This window comes from Silene latifolia, chromosome 9, assembly GCF_048544455.1.
Source record: "Silene latifolia isolate original U9 population chromosome 9, ASM4854445v1, whole genome shotgun sequence".
In the NCBI taxonomy this organism is placed as follows: Eukaryota; Viridiplantae; Streptophyta; class Magnoliopsida; order Caryophyllales; family Caryophyllaceae; genus Silene; species Silene latifolia.
This window is the reverse complement of record NC_133534.1, coordinates 200485775-200492253: the sequence shown is the minus strand read 5'-3', so window position 1 is coordinate 200492253 and position 6479 is coordinate 200485775. Positions and strand designations below refer to the sequence as shown.

Here is a 6479-nt window from a genome sequence, read left to right as displayed (position 1 = left end):
GTGTCTTTCAGGTCTTACTTATAAGTGATCATATCGAGAGCGGTTTCCACGATCTGGAGAATACTTGATTGACCGGAATTATCTACCATAGATACCTTCCGAGCGTGGCCACGTATTTCCAGTTCATTACTCCTGGAGTGGCCCTGAGATATTGTTTTAACCCTGACAAGGGGTGGACAATTCCTATCGCACTATTACCTTCGATTAGCCAAAGCCATTATAACCCAAAATATGCCCATTTGACCCCATTTACGAAGGTCTCAGTAACATAAATCAAAGTTAATCTGAAACTGTGCCACCTTAGGAGAACAGTCTTTAGTTAAAAGAATCGACTCATTAGAATACTATAGTATCTCTCGCCACGACCAGGCTATATAAATTTGCCAGAACTCTATAAGCGGTCATAAGGCCCGACAAAGTATTCCTAACAGTCTGCCTATGTGATCGACTAGTCATCTCACATGACTCTAAGGCACTTGAACTTGCCATCAATCGCATCACACTCTAGTCACTTTGAGACGTCACCTCATATAAGTGATTATGGGCGAATACTATGTTAATCCGGGTTCACTTTAACGGGGTTTAATTGTCTCTACAACCCGTTTGGATGTAACAAGGTATAAAGAAAAGATAAAAAATAAATGACAAATGCGAGTATGAACAAAATAACACTTTTATTTTATTTCAAAATCTAACACAAACTTGGTACACATTTAAGACCCATGGGCACCATATGTCCATTGTGTTTAGCCTGCGATAAAGGCTTGGTGAGCGGATCAGCTATGTTATCATCCGTCCCAACCTTACATATCACAATTTCCTTTCTTTCAATGAAATCTCTAATTACATGATATTTTCGAAGTACATGTCTAGATCTATTACTAGACTTTGGCTCTTTGGCTTGGAAGATCGTCCCACTATTATCACAATAGAGAGTGATGGGATCATTGGCGGTAGGCACTACTCTAAGACCTTCCGTGAATTGCCTGATCCATACAGGTTCCTTGGCAGCCTCTGATGCTGCAATGTACTCAGCCTCCGTTGTTGAATCCGCAGTCAGAGCTTCCTTGAAGCTTCATGATACGTGCAATTTGTATAGCCTTTTTAGCCTATTTTAGCACGTATTTATATGTACTTTCATACTGTTTATACTGCATTTTGCCCCCGAATTGGCTACTTTGGTTCGTTTTGTCCGTTTTGTAGAAATGAACACGGAAGTAGTGGAATCATACCATTTTCGTCCTTTTTGCAAGCATTTTGAGGAGACGGGATTTTCCGGAGTGAGTTTCTGCATTGGGATGCATGAAGGCACAGTTTACGAGGCAGTCAGGCACGAGTTTGAGCTGATTTGAAGGAAGAATACTCGATCGAGTGGTTTTATTACTCGATAGAGTGGTTTCTGTGGCCTTGGTTGATCGATCGAGTGGATTTATACTCGATCAAGAAGTGCTGGAAAGTGGAGTTACCCGATCGAGTAACATTTATGTTCGATCGAGTAGATTATCTGGAGTTTTACTCGATCGAGTGGTTTCAGACTACTGGATCGAGTGGTTTTGGCTTTCGTGGGCTTTAATTAGCCCGTGAACTTGTTTTAGTTATTGAACTTAGTTTATTTTCTATTTAAGCATACGTTAACTAGGTTTTTAGGATATCATCTATCATCTATTCTAAGTTTTATCTATCATTTCCAAGACTGCTTACTCTCTCTTCTTCATTGTAACTTTTATTTTTGAGGTTATTTCGTTCGGATTTGCTTGTTCTTTACGCCAGATTCTTACGATTGTAATCTCATTCTCCCTCTTTAATATTAATCTTCCATTTGTTCACTTTAATTACTTGTTTTGCTTCATTTAATTTCTGCCCTAATTACCTTTTATGCATTTTTATTATTGTTTTAACATGTTGAATGTTGGTTATTTATTTGTTGTTAGCATTGATAGTATTAATAGCGATATGAGTAGCTAAACTTGTTTCATGTTGGGATTATGGGATCTACGGTAGAAATGTGACGATGTAGTAAATAAGTTAGATGAATTAATTGTGAGATTCTGTCACCATAGCAATATAACTGTATTTACCGACTTAGTTGAGTGCACGCTTCTGAGTCACATTTTTAGTCTGGTTAAATTTAATCCTGGATCAGAAGATTGGACTAAATAGACCTGCTATGAACAGTAGACTACCCTGACGAGGACGGAAGTTAAGTTAGTGGTATTTTAGGATAGAAAGTGGACCGGAAGGACCTTTCCAAATCCGTCTCACAGTAATTTATCAAAGTTGTTTACAGTTGAGTCACTGGACTGCCGTAGTGAACCGAAATCCTGACATGTCCCTTTTTAATTGATAGTTTATCATCTTCTTCTCCCTTTATTGCTCTTTTCTCTGCTTCTCTTTCCTTTAAACCTTTTTAGTTTAAAAAACCAATTTAAACACCCCCCATTTTGTGACTAAATAGACGGACTCTTACAGACATCTTGCCTCCCTGAGGAGATCGACCTGACTTCCCTAGCTATATAGTTATTTTAGTTAGTTATTTTTGATAGGTATAAGACAGCCCTGTCAAATTTTGGCGACGTTGCCGGGGAGGCAATTGCCCTATCTATATTTGTTTCGTTTATTTTATCCATCTCAAGGAATTTTTATTCCTTGAGGCAGTTCTTATTTATTTTCTTTCATTGTTGTGTATGCCCAGGTCAGACAGGTTTGAGTTAGTTGCAGCTGATTCTGAGCCAGAGAGACTATTTAGGCATAGACTCCGTCTGCAAAGAGAATCACGAAAGGAAGCCTTGAGTACTTTCGAACCAGAGCTTTAGCATTTCCTTTTTACAGAAAATCCATCGTTTGAAGAAGATATTTCCAGTTCTGTAAGCCGACCAGTAAGGATGTCGAACATTGCTAGTCACTCGGAGCCTAAAGTATCGTCAATTCCAAAGGGTTTCAATCTCCAGACTGAGGATGGGAATATATTTGACATCCGCCCTTCCTATATCAATCTGGTAGAGAGAAATCTCTTTAGAGGCGTGGCAGGTGAAGACCCGAGGAAGCATATGGAGGTCTTTACGGACTACTGTTCTACTATCCCCTCCACAAAGGGGGTAACTCAAGACAAGATTAAGGAGGTTCTGTTCCCTTTTTCTTTAACCGACTCAGCCAGGGAGTGGCTGACAGATTTAGACCGCACAGCCGCAGGGGTTACAGATTGGGAGTCTCTTGCTCTTGCCTTTTATAAGAGATATTTCCCTCCACAACGCACCAATCAGCTGAGGACAAAGATCACAAGTTTTAAGCAGGCTCCCGATGAGACTTTCTATGAAGCATGGTCCCGTTTCAAGAAGTTGGTGAGGTATCTTACTCACCATGGTTTTGATCCATGGTTTTTGTCTAACCAGTTCTACAATGGGTTGTACGATGATCACAGAGCCATACTTGATGCATCATCTAACGGGAGATTCCAAGAGAACACTGACGATGATAAAGGATGGGCCCTTATTAAAGAGATGGCGAATCACTGTGCTGAGAATGGAAACCCGAGGGATGGTATTAGGACAGTTCATGCAGTCGATAAGCAAGTTGTGGCTTAGCTGGAAGCCATGAATGCTAGATTTGATAAGTTGGAGCTGCATTCTGCTGGGGAGCCTCAGACGGTTCATTTGCTTACTAGAGGGGAGACTGTTACATGTGAGAGATATGGGAGCAACGACGGTCACACTGCTGTTGACTGTCTTACGGAGAAGGAACAGGTCCTTGCTTTTCAACAATATAGGCAAGGAGGGGGTTCCTACTATAGCAACCAAGGGGCAGTCCATCCCAATTTGAGGTGGAAAAGTCAAAATGTGCTCAATCCTACCCCTCCTCCGCAGCAGCAGCAGCCATATGTCCTTCCTCATAAGGCTCAACAAGGCTTTCAGAAGCCTCCTTCCTTTCCTACACCTAATCAAGGTGCATCCTCTTCTGGTGGAGTAAGCGAGCTAGGTGAGTTAAAGACGATGTTGCAGTCTTTGACAAAGCAGTGGCAACTGAGTGATCAACAAAAAGATGCATCAATCAAGGCACTTGAAACTCAAGTTGCCCAGTTAGCCGCTAACCAGTCTACAAGGAAACCGGGTCATTTACCGTCACAAGCTGACAAAAATCCACATGAGACGGTAAATTTAATTAATTTGAGGAGCGGTCGTTCATATGAGGGACCGAAAGTGTTGAAATCAGACCCGAGGAAGAAAAATATTGTTGATGAACAATGTTCTTTCGAAGAAAAGGAGCTGACGGCAAAGAAAGTACTCGATCGACTTGTTTCTGGGGGTCGATCGAGTAAAAATGCTGAAGAAAGTACTCGATCGAGTGGAATTTCTACTCGATCGAGTGAACAGGGAAAAGAAGTTGCTCGATCGAGTGAAATTTCTACTCGATCGAGTGATTTTGTTGAAGAAACTACTCGATTGAATGGTATTTTTGGTCGATCGAGTAGTGCAGATAAAGAACAGCTCGATCAAGAGCCTGCTAGTGCTCGATCGAGTGAAAAATCGCCTGAAAGACCTCGTTCGAGAGGAAAGAAGCGTCCGAAGGATTTGGAGCTTGATCCGACTGACACGTTGGAAGAGAGGAACAAGGGACTCGAGATACCCATTACGGTGCCCTTTCCGAGGCGTTTGCAAAGTACTAAAGCCAATCAACAATTCGACAAATTTGCCAAAATCTTGAAGAGCTTGTAGGTCACTGTACCATTCGCCGAACTGCTGACACAAGTACCCTCTTACCTTAAATTTATGAAGGAAATTTTATCGCGTAAGAGGCACATTAATGATCATGAGACGGTAGCTTTGACCGAGGTAGGGACGACCCTAGTTCAGAATAGGTTACCTCCCAAACAGTCAAACCCGGGTAGTTTTTCGATTCCGTGTCATATTGGTACCCATTTGATTGATAATGCGTTATGTGATCTTGGTGCTAGCGTGAGTGTCTTACCGCTGTCTTTGGCTAAGAGACTTGGTTTGAAAAAGTTTAATTACACAAACATGACTCTTCAGATGGCCGACCGTAGCATATCACGGCCACTAGGTGTCATAGAAGACATACCTCTTAAGATCGGGAGGTTCTTTATTCCCGTTGACTTCGTTGTACTTGACATCCCCGAAGATGCCCATACCCCTATTATTTTAGGAAGACCATTTTTATTTACTGCCCATGCAGTAATAGACGTCGGGGGCAAGACATTGACTTTTCAGGTTGGGGACGAGGAATTGATATTCCATCAGTCTAAGTTCCAGAGGGCTCCCATGCAAGCTCAACCTTGCAATGCCCTCTCTTCTATTGACCCTCCTATTGACATTCCAAATGAGAATTTGGAGCATTTTTGATACGTCTGTCGTATACCTATCAAAAATAAACTAACTGAACTAACTATATAGCTAGGGAAGTCAGGTCGATCTCCTCAGGGAGGCAAGATATCTGTAGAAGTCCGTCTATTTGGTCACAAATGGGGGGGTTGTTTAATTTTGTTTTCTAAACTAAAAGGTTTAAGGGAAAGAGAAGTAAAGACAAGAGCAGTAAATGCAGAGGAATAGATTTAAACTATCAGATAAAAGGGGACATGTCAGGATTTCGGTTCACTACGGTAGTCCAGTGACTCAACTGTAAACAACTCAGACGAATTAATGCAAGACGGATATGGAAAGGTCCTTTCGGTCCATTTTCTATCCTAAAATACCACTAACTTAACTTTCATTCTCGTCAGGGTAGTCTACTGTTTATAGCAGGCCTATTTAGTCCAATCTTTCGATCCAGGATTAATTTCAGCCAGATTAAAAGGATGACTCAGAAGCGTGCACTCAACTAAGTCGGTAAAATACAATTAAATTGCTATGGTAACATAATCTCGTGATTAATTCATCTAACCTATTTACTACATCGTCACATTTCTACCGTAGATCCCCTAATCCCAACATGAAATAAGTTTAGCTACTCATGTTGCTATTAATACTAAAACTAACAGTCAACAATGAATTAACAGTAAACATGATGAAATAACAAATAAAATGCATAAAAGAGAATTAGGGCAAAGATTAAATATGACTAAACGAAGAATTAAAGCAAACAAAAGAGAGATTATTATTAAGAAAAGAGAAAGGTATTACAATCGTGCGAATCCGGCGTAAAGAACACAAAATCCAAGCAAATCAATCCCGAGAACAAGGTTACAGAGAAAGGGAAAATGTAACGCAATTTTCAATGAAATAAAAGCTATGTAGTGAATGATAGATGATAAAAACTAGATACTAATGACCTAGCTAAAGCGTGCTTAAATAGGAAAATAAATAAGTTTATCGAAATAAAACAACTCACGGGCTAATTAAAGCCCACGACAGCAGAAACCACTCGATCGAGTGGAATAAAACCACTCGATCGAACAAAACTCAGGATAATCTACTCGATCGAGTAGAATAGTTACTCAATCGAGTAACTCTCTTTTCAGCATCTCTGGA

At 40.6% G+C, this 6479-nt stretch overlaps 1 non-coding gene across 1 annotated transcript; it reads right to left on the bottom strand.

The window, feature by feature from the left end:
- Positions 1-3258: 3258 nt before the first annotated feature.
- On the bottom strand, positions 3259-3364 carry LOC141603872 (small nucleolar RNA R71). The gene has a single exon (XR_012525713.1). It is a non-coding gene; the product is annotated as a small nucleolar RNA R71 (small nucleolar RNA).
- Positions 3365-6479: the final 3115 nt, after the last annotated feature.